Source organism: Gracilinanus agilis, chromosome 2 (genome assembly GCF_016433145.1).
Source record: "Gracilinanus agilis isolate LMUSP501 chromosome 2, AgileGrace, whole genome shotgun sequence".
Taxonomy (NCBI): domain Eukaryota; kingdom Metazoa; phylum Chordata; class Mammalia; order Didelphimorphia; family Didelphidae; genus Gracilinanus; species Gracilinanus agilis.
The window spans coordinates 499,620,009-499,630,792 of record NC_058131.1 but is presented as its reverse complement, the minus strand read 5'-3'; the positions used below and the strand labels follow the sequence as shown (position 1 = coordinate 499,630,792).

Sequence of the window (10,784 nt, the reverse complement as noted above, 5' to 3'; positions counted from 1 at the left end):
TGGAAGTCCACCCTCCAAGTCTGTAACTCCAGACTCCAGCTTGCACTTGCCCACAGAATAGATGATATCCTGGTGATGCTTTTTGAGAGTTCTACACACAGACCTCCTTCCCAGTTGCAACCAACTCTCCCAGAGCCCTGTGTCACACAGACTCCTGTATTCTAAGACTTCACGGAATGTTCAGCTCATGCCACCCTGCTTGGCAATCTTTTTGTCTACACTTAAATCTATCTATTTATCTTATAAGTTTGCCTACAACATGAGGTAAAACCTTTATTGTTGTCTTCAGTTTTTAGGCAAGAAAACTGAGATGTCAAATGGAAATACTTTTTTGTACAATCATATATTAAGTAAATGACAGAGCTGAGACTAAAAATCAAGTCATTTTTTCTTATTCCAAGGTTCAAATTTTAATTCAATCTAGCTTTGTTGGTATAACCTTAAGAAAACCATTTAAGCTCTAGCCATTAGTTTCCTCATTTGGAAAATGGGTTAATTATGCCTTTTAGACACATGTGTGGGATGAGGGTCATGAACCATGGACCCTCCTCCCCCAACTCACGTAAGAACATCACTTGAAGTCAGGCAACCAAAGTACAAGACAACAGTTTATTATACCTTTTAAGAGAGGACATCTGTTTTGGATACTCAAGAGATACCAGTATATTGAATTCAAAAGACCAATTTATAGGATTTCTAATCAGAAAAACCTTTCCCCTATCTCCCTCCTCCCATCCTGTTAAATTCTGGTTATCAGGACCATGATCTCCGGACTAGGTTGGAGGAACAGTGCTGTAAGTTCTAGGAGGAAGCACAGTATGTTATACTTATTCAAGGGAACATGAACATCCTTTGATAAAAAGTAACTAAGCTGCATTACAGTCCTTGCCTCTGTGTTCCTTGTTATCAATCATTCTTCCTAGACCTATTCCTGAGATATTCCTGAGATAAAATAGTTACTAGATGCCACAAAATTAGCCTCCACATTCTCCCTCACAATTAGGACAAAAACTGGGTGTTAAACTATGCTTCTGCCCTGAAGAAATGGGGTCACAAGCCAAATGTCATTACCCTGAGAATAATACACTTAATTTTATCACGCACATGAAATTGTTATGATTCAAATGAAATATTAGAATCCAAAAGTACTGGACAAAAGATAATGCATTGCCATACCATATAATTTAGAATATTTGAGGATAAGATTGTTGGTGTTTTTTAGGATTCTAATTTTTTTCAAAAATTTTATAAACAAATGAATAAACAATCCAGTCAAGTATAAGATATCACAAATTTCAGATTTCCTTCTCTGATTCTATAAACTAAAACCATATTTTGAGCACAGTGGAAATTTTCAAATTTTAAAGAAAAATGTCTGATTGTCATTTCTATTGAAATACATTACATTATACATTTTACTTAGATCACTTACTTTTTATGTATTGAAAATATATATCATAGCAGCAGAAAAAAAGTGAAGAGATTTTTTTTTCTCTTGTATTTTGGAAACAGAAAATAAGATCGATGCTAGGGAACTTCTTTCCTATGTTTCCTAATTTATAAATTATTTCCAGAATTCTAATATGAATTTTGATTCAAAAAGGAAACTTGGGACATATAAACACCTCGGTAAACCACTATTACCCACATCTTCGAAGCTGAGTTTTTAAAAAGTAAAAAGAAGTCCTTACTTCAAACCTGCACCCAAAAAAATGTTCTTCAAAAGTTTCCTCACTTTTAAAATATTTCACAAATAATAATTAACTGACTTAAATGTTCTTCTGATGAAAGAAACCAAGTAGATAAGATGAATCCCTTAGTTTATAAATTTTCATCTTACAAAAGAATCCGTCGGTGATGAATCAACATTTAGACTCCCAAAGATTCTAAATTTAGAGGCAGTTAGATATTTCAGTTGATAAGAGTTCTGGGCCTGGAGTCAGAACAATCTGAGTTCAAATTTGACCTCAGACACTTACTAGCTCTATCTGCCTTAATCTACTGGAGAAAGAAATGTCAAAGTACTCCAATATCTTTGCTGAAAAAACCCATATGGAATCACAGAGTTAGATATGACTAAACAACAACAACAATGATTTTGTTATTTAAATCATCTTTTTCTTCCACAGGCTATTTTGGGAATATGACACAAATCAATGGCCTTGTGGGATATTGCAAAGCAGAATCCCTCTACTTTGCCTACAAAGTAAGCTGATTAAATTATTTCTTCATAAAATTTAAGATAATAGTGGCACAAAACCCTGAGTTTCACTTTGGACATCTGAGATCTTAGAGGTATTTCAGGTCAAGCTAGAAAGCAGAAAAATTCCTTTTCTTGCTTGCATTCTTATAATGCTGAGGAAAAGGTGACTTTGGGCATCAAAGACTCATGATAAGGAAAGACCCCTGAGAGGAATCTTCTCCTTAGTTTCTCCTCTAGATTTTGAGATGGACATAGAGATACACCTTCTGACTATGCTTTCCCACCATCGGGCTATAACCTAGTCTGTAATCTCACTGTCCTCTAAACCATTTGGTCACCCTCTATGACTTCAGGACAAAAACATCCTTCCAGCCTCAGTTAGGTGACAAACATCCCCCACCTCTACCAGAATTCATACCATCACCTAGCATCTATTTACAACTGAGTATAAGAAGGCCAGAATCCTTCCCCACTAGGAGGCAGTGTCCACTCTTGAGTCTATCTCCCGACCTTTCAACATTACTATCAACTTAATAAATTTCTCTATTTTTAAGCTGTTTGGAGTTTTGCATTCTTGCAAAGGGTACCTGTCCCAAACCCAGGTGCTCACCTCAAGCCACTCATAACAGTAGAAATTAACTTTTGTAGAAAATGTTCAAGCTATGGCCAGATGGCTATGAAAATTCTTACTCAGTTGACCTCTACAAAATTGTTCAGGTACTTAGGAAGAAAGAGAGTTTAATCAGAATCAATGGGAAATCATAAACTGTGTAATAAACTAAAGTGAAACCTAAAAATGACTATGTGATCTGGAATAGGCCCAAAAGAAGCTAATGTCCAGCAACATCTATACTCAAACATGAGGGATTCGTCAGTCAGGTCATGTAGAAAGTTTATGGTTATTTTACCCAAGAAATAAGAAGCAAGAATCCTTATATTTCATGAAAGCAGAAGTACTTATTTTCATTACTGATTGGTGACAAATATGAAGATTTAAGAGTTCAAATTTTTACTCTAATATTCCTACATAAAATAAAGGAAGAAAATAAGCTAGAAAATATTGAAGAACCACAACTTTCCGAAAGTAATAAAAAGTGTGGAAGATAATGGAATTTTAAAAAATTACTACTGGAGTGTATATCCTCAGACTAGTTAGCTTAGGAATTATTTGTTTGAGATGAGACTAAAACTTGACAGTGTATATAATTTATCAGTCTTTCATACACGTAGGTCATACATATACATTTATATGTATATGTGTGCTGATAGTTTAGGATAAAATATACAAATTTCATTTCATTAAGGCTCATTTGTTTTCTCTAATTAGGACAGTCATAATTTTCAGACTTCCTCATCACTGGAACAGATATTTATACAGCACTTAACATTTTTCAGATGATTTAAATGGTCTCTACATATATATTTAGCACCATAACCAAGATACTTTTTGACTATCAGGCAATAAGCATTTATGAAGGGCCCATTATGTGGCCAGTCACCATGTTAAGCACTGAGGAAACAGAGAGAAGCAAAAGACAGACCCTGACCACAAGAAGCTCACAGTTTTTACTCATAAAAGGAAATTTCTAAAAGGAGAGCTAGCTTATGTTTGATATTTTCTCTAGACTAGATTGCAGTAATTTTCTTGTCCATTTGATCATTGATTATTGTTGCTAAAGCAGAATCATGTAAATCATCACTTCACAATACACTCAGGTGTTGCTGATAGCAGGTGCCTCGCCTGTATTTACCTCCTGTTAATATTACCATCATTTTGCTTCAGTAGTGGAAATCCCCAGAGAAGTATTTGATTGTACAAATCTATGACTATAAAGGAGATGAGGTATTTAATTTTGTGAAAGTAGATAAGGAATATAAGGAATATCTGATCTTAGCTAAAATAACAAGGATGCTTCTACTCAGAATGCTGGCCAAATTAACAATGCTGAATATTTTATTTTACCACAGGAATATTTTCAGAGGTTTTTCCTTCTTTTAACTAATTCATTGAAAGCTGTTCATAAAAGCCTTCCCTTAGCTTACTCTTCTTGTTCTGTGAACTCAAGGAAGGTTCATAGCACTTTAATCTGACCAGTAAGCAGAATTCACTTAAAGGGCTGCTTTAGAGACTTGCTGGATAGGAACATTAAACACTAGAAAGGAATTTGGAGTTTATCAAATCTATTTGGGGGAGGGTCATTTTGTAGATTAAAAAACAATCTAAAACTAACAATACGTTAATGAACTGCTTCAATGCCATAAAGCTAGTAATAGAACTTTGATAAGAACCCAGACCTCTTAGGTCCCTTTGGAGTCCTCATTCATTAAATTGTACTAATCCTTCATTATACTAATGATATAATGCTAAAGGAACTCTTACTAAATAGTTCATGAAAGGAAGAAATAAATATAATTGGAATATAACTCCACTTTAATTTCAACAATCATATGTACAAACCATTACAGTGCTTCTTTCGAGAGTGGGTAGGGGAGAAGTTTAAAAAAATTACTAGGGGTAGCCAGGATATGAATGAATGGAAATATCTCATGGTTGGGATAAGGTTGACTTTTTTTTTTTCTGAAATAAGAATTTTAGATACCTTAGTCCAGGGGAAAGATAAACAGAGTTTGGAAGGGATTGGGTATTACCAGTCCCTTTGGGGAAGGGGACAGGTCCATTACCTGCTCTTTTCTCCACAACAAAGAGGTGGCAGGAACACTAGGGAAAATTTCAGTTACTATTGCCTCTCTCCATTTCCTAGATTCTCGTTTGCATTGGACACTTCTTCATCCATGCTCCAAGAGTGTAGCCCTCAGATGACACAACAAAAGGGAGAGCCACCAGGAAAGGATAGCATATGGGGCAATAAGTAACTCATTCCTTGTTAGGCTGGGTCTGAGAAGGAGAGTCCAAGGCTTTGTAGGTCTGGCTAATCAGAAGGGGGTTAAGATTCTTGTAAAAGCTGGTCAGGAGTCGGATGGACATGTTTTCAAAAAGAACTTTGTGACCATCCAGTGCTTGGGCTCCATTGAAGCTGTAGGAAAATATAAGTAATGGGGTCACCAGGGATATTAAAATCAACTATGGGGTTTGTGGGAACACTCTCTGGGATGTAAGAGAGACTAAAACTGGACACTGAAGTCTTGTACAGCTACACCACTCCCAACTGGAAAAATAACAGCCAACTGTCACTCTGGCCAGAGGCCTTGAATTAACTGATAAGGTAACAAGGTGAAATTGGGTTTTAATTAGAAACAACTAAAAGGAGGGATAGGAATGACTACTCTAAAATCTTAACACCTAATAACAAAACCCAAAGGGACAGGGAAGGACTTATTCACTACACTAATTTAAGCTATCTAACTAATAGGGCCCAAGGAGCTATACTGGAGTCTCTGGGTTTCTGCCTCACACCTGGAACCTGCCAGGCTTGAGTACAGCTGGGGCTTTTGTGGCTTTGGGATTTCTCACTGCAATCCACTGATGATGTCTGGATGCCAGGAGCTACAGTTGTCTCAGGAACTAAGCAGTAAGGGTTTTGCTTGAAGCACTGTCCTCTTCTCTTGTTCTTTCCTTAAATGCCACACCACACAGGATCCCAGGGGAAAACAGGATGCAAGGTGTCCTTTGCTCTGAGTTCTCCCAGGCTGGCAACAGTTTTTGCCTACCACTAATGGAGTCCACACACAGAACACACCTAGACTTCCTCCTCCTTCATTCCAACCTGGAATTCCCAACTCCAGCTCCTTCCTGCTAGGTACTTCCTAATCAATATATAATGAATACCTAATAACTAGCTAATCTAATCTTACTCATAACAAAGCTCACTTTGAGACCCAAGCAGGTCATGATCAGCTTTCCAAAATTTTCTGGGCACTCTCCTCTCGAGGCACATCCCCTTTCCTGCTCAGGAAACTGTGGATTTACCAGGCCTCCTTGATGTGTGTTATTGATCAGCTCAAAATTGCTGGACATGGTACGGAAATAGAACTGATGGATTAACTCTAGGATATTCCGCTTCCCCTGCTGGGTGAAAATTGTGAAAGTTCGGTGCTCCATGAGAGAAATAAAGAGCAGCAGGAGCAGGGAGGTAGCTACATGGAGAGAAGAAGCAGCCAACATGCCCACATTGTTGAAAGCTTCCTAGCCCAATACCAGGACCATGAATTGGAGCAGAATTAAACTAAAGTCTGGAAGTCCATGTCTTCACCGCAGGCAATAAGTACTTCAAGCTGTCTAGAGGCATGTCCAGTATGGTGCTCACTGCCATCACCACCCACTGAACATAGCGTCTTTCTTCTAGCAGCTTTGTGAAGAAGCCCAGGTACCCCCATGTACTGGGGGAGATAATCCCCTAGCACTGATCCAATGCCCACAACCCCATCAAAGTTTACCTTTTCAGGTTAGCTTTCACCTTGACCACTTTAATCTTGTGCCATAGGGGCAGGGAAAAAACCACTATTTCCTCTGCCAGAAGGGAGTAGTTGATTTGATTTAATTGGGGCTCCAGAGCTCTGAGCAGTTCCTGTTCTTTGTCCTGATGCTGGTGATTAGCCAGCAGAGATTGTGGAGAATGTCAGGATTCTGGCTAATGGGGTAGTACAGTGCTTGCATCTGGGTTAGGATGTGCTTGTACTTTTGTGCAGTGTAGAATTCAGCTTGAAATGCAAACTCAGAGAAAGGAGATTCTTCAGAGGGACATGAGTGAAACTCCTGGGAGAGATGTCCCAGCAATTGGTCCTTGCTCAAGGGGATATAGTGCTCCTGGTACAACTGGGTCCAGTTCAGAGGCTTTGTTAGATTCTGCATTTTCTTATATTTTCTGATCTTCATAACCAAAGAGGAAATGAAGGGAGAAACAGTAATAGAAAGTGAGGAGTTTACTAGTGGCCTGATCCAGTACCAGTTATGGAATCCATGGACCAATCAGACTGCTCAGAACATACTGAGTCTCAACATGTTTGATGGCTGGTAGCTGATCCTTGGGTTTATTTTCCTAGCCATTATAATGCTTTTTGTTAAGTCATAAAGGGGAAAGTACTTCAGTGATCCCTAGATGCTCCCTGCTACACCAGACATATTTGTATGTTTATATATTCATTACACATTTGCACATGTGTGCACATTCTTCTAGTGATGATACTATATGGCTTTAAATCTTGGGCACCATGATTACAGAGTATTTTAGATCACAGGGGTCCCAAATATACCCAAAGACATATGGCTAGTCAACAATCATTTCAATGAAGTAAATATCAAAGACAGATTTGGCCTGAAAACATGGTAGACAAAGAGAGGGATAATAGATACAAGTGTGGTCCTGGTGCCCATAACATAATAAAAGAAAAAGATTATAAAAGAATGAAGGTACAGAACCTCTGGACTCATATTTAGGATTGGTCCATTATATATAAAGAACTGTGTCTTTGGAAGGAAGGAGGATGAAAGAGACATATTTGAAATCTTTATCATGGAGAACTTAATGTTGATGAGTAATAGCTTTCCCAGTGTTTCTGCTTTAATGTTTCCTATAAAAATATAGTTCTGTGAGAAGTCTATTTCTACCACTTATTTCCCCTGCAACTTTAGGTAAATTGATTAACCTTTCTGAGCCTTAATCTCCTCATCTATAAAAGGGGATTGGATTAGATGGCCTCTGGGTTCCCTTTCACAGCCATATCTAGTTCAAAGTCTTAAGCACTAGGCTATATTCAAACACAGAAAAGACAAAAAATTATGATTCTGACACAGTGACAGCAATGGCCCTGGGAGCATCTTTCAATTTTCTCTTAACTAGGGGCAGCTAGTCTGTATAGAGAGCTGAATCTGGTAAGGAAGACCTAAATACAAATCTAGTCTCAGGAACTTACAAATTCTATAAAGTTGGGCAAATAAGTTAATTTCTCACTTTTTCAGTTTCCTCATCAGTAAAATGGAGATAATGATTGTACCCAACTCCCAAGGTTATTATGAGGATCAAATGAGTTAATATTTACAAAATTCTTTTTAAACCCTAAATCTCTCTCTATATGCTACCTATTAAATGCTAACTATGAGCATGCAAAGAGCCTGGGAGGCAGAGACCATGGAGCCAAACACCTAGTTCTTTCCTGGGGTAATTTGTTGAAAGGGAAATGAGATTCTCTGTATAATTCGTATTTTTGGAAGTGATCCTTATTTCCCTTACTATCATCTCAGTAATAATATCTAACATCAAAGAGCCAGGCAAATAAGCACTAAAAATAAGTGGGTGATAAGAGATAGATGCCTGAGATAGCAAGATATAATGACCATTTCTGAGCTACCATTTGGCTCCCAACTGGTGTTGTCTCAACAACCAGTAGGTTCAATCTGGGGTCAAATTGAAAAATAGTCTTAGCCTCTCAATAGGTCTTCCTTATGAATTCTCAGCTATTGCTTGATTATGCCATTTCTCTGGTGAAAAATTCTCAAGGACTCCATATTTCTTATTAAGTAAATCAATCTTGTCCTTTTTAAAAAAAAACAACCTTACTTTCCATCTTAGAATTAATGCTGTGTATTGGTTCTAAGGCAGAAGACCACTAAGGGCTAGGCAGTGGGGGTGAAGGGACTTGCCCACGGTCACACAGCTAGGAAGTGTCTGAGGCCAGATTTGAGCCCAGGACCTCCCATCTCTAGGCCTGGTTCTCAAACCACTGAGCCACCCAGGTGTCTTCCAACAATCTTGTTGTACAAGTAAAATTGAACATCACTGCACCATTAGAAATTACAAAAATTCCAAATTCAGAGAAACTTGGAAAGGTTCATAGAAATTGATGCAAAGATGAATGAACAAAATCAAGAAATTATATATATGAAGGAAAGCAGTGTTAAAAAATTCATATTCAATTTAGATAGAAGCAGCTAGAATATGAAGTGGGTAAGAAGACAGATCTGATACCAGTAAGACCGGAATTCAAAGCCTTCCTCAGACACTTATTAGATATGTGATTCCAGATGAGTCAGGAACCTTTATCTACCTTAATTTCTTCTTCTGTAAAATGAGTGCAATAATAACATCTACTTTTCAGGATTTTTGTGAGGATCAAATGAGATTGTATATGTACAGCACTTTGCATATGTTAAAGATCTAAATAATGACTAGCTATTGTTTTTATTATCATTATTATTGCCTTTATGTAATCATGATGTTTGAAGTCTCATGAGGAATCATAATTCCTGCCATTAAGAAAAGATGGTTGACTACAGATGTGGAATTAGGCACATCTACTATATTGATTTGTTTCACTTGTATAATCAGCCTTTTTTACTTCATTCATAGAAGTATAGCCAGATTGAGTAGCATGAGAGGTAAAGCTAGAGAACTTACCACCAAAATGGAAGAGAGATTTTTTCCCTAGATTTTCTCAACTTCCAAAAGCCTTGGACATAACTTGGTAGAAAGTGTACAGTATGAAAGACTATAAACCAAAAGGGATGGGAAGAAAGAGGAAAATACAGCAAGAAGGAGGATGCCACAGAGATAATCCATCTTTCGGAGTCATCTGGAAAAGTAGGGCCAAACTGAAAATCAGAGTGACCCTGTGTTACTCTGTATTACACTTCCTCCATCCCACTTTCCCTTTCAAACTTTTGCTTTTGTAAATACTGAAGAGAATAAACTTAAAATGGTTAAAGTAATATTTGGAGAAATGTTTTTTTCTTTTCCTTCTCTCACTCTTTAAAGAGATAGAACTCAATTCCAGTGTTAACTAAGGTGAAGTAGAGTGGTGGGAGAAAGGAGACCCCTGGAAGAGGGATGGGGTAGAGAAATTAGAGGTCAGAGAGGGGAAGGAAATGAAGAGTGTAAGAAATAAAATGGATATAAAAGGATAGATTTAAAAATATTATGGTTTTTAAAGATTTATTAACTGCCATTAGAAAAATGAAGCCATGTGCTTGTTAAGAGTTAGTTTGAGGGGGCAGCTAGGTAGCTCAGTGGATTGAGAGCCAGGTCTAGGGACGGGAGGTCCTAGGTTCAAATCTGTCCTCAGACACTTCCCAGCTGTGTGACCCTGGGCAAGTCACTTGACCCCCATTGCCTACCCTTACCACTCTTCTACCTTGGAGCCAATACACAGTATTGACTCCAAGACAGAAGGTAAGGGTTAAAAAAAAAAAGAATTAGTTTGAAAGTCGCACCCTGTTGCCTTCTCCTCTCATCCTGGCTCCTGCTCCCAGGTCAGAAAAGAGGCAGTACCAATCCAGTCCTCAGTCTTTATACTTTTCTCTATGTTATTACTCTTCCTGCCTATGTCATTACACAAGCAAAGAATCATGGGAAATGTAGTTTGAAGACCCCAGGGAACTCAAAATTAGTTCAAGGACTCCCAAATTTCCAATATCACATTCCCCCCTGAAGAGATGAGGGAGACTGGTCTTCCCAAAAGTTCTTGTAAACATAACTAACTTTTAAATTACAGAAATTTGGGGATAAAAAGAAAAGAGGATAAAACCAATGATCCAATGATTGCTAGGTGCATTGATAAAAAGGCAATTAGGGCCAGTCCCCTTTGGCATAAGAGTGTACATTCAAAACAAATGCATTCAACTCCCCAC

At 37.8% G+C, this 10,784-nt stretch overlaps 1 pseudogene; it reads right to left on the bottom strand.

Annotated features, from left to right (window-relative positions):
* Positions 1-5,078: 5,078 nt before the first annotated feature.
* Positions 5,079-7,163, bottom strand: LOC123236711 (annotated as a pseudogene).
* Positions 7,164-10,784: the final 3,621 nt, after the last annotated feature.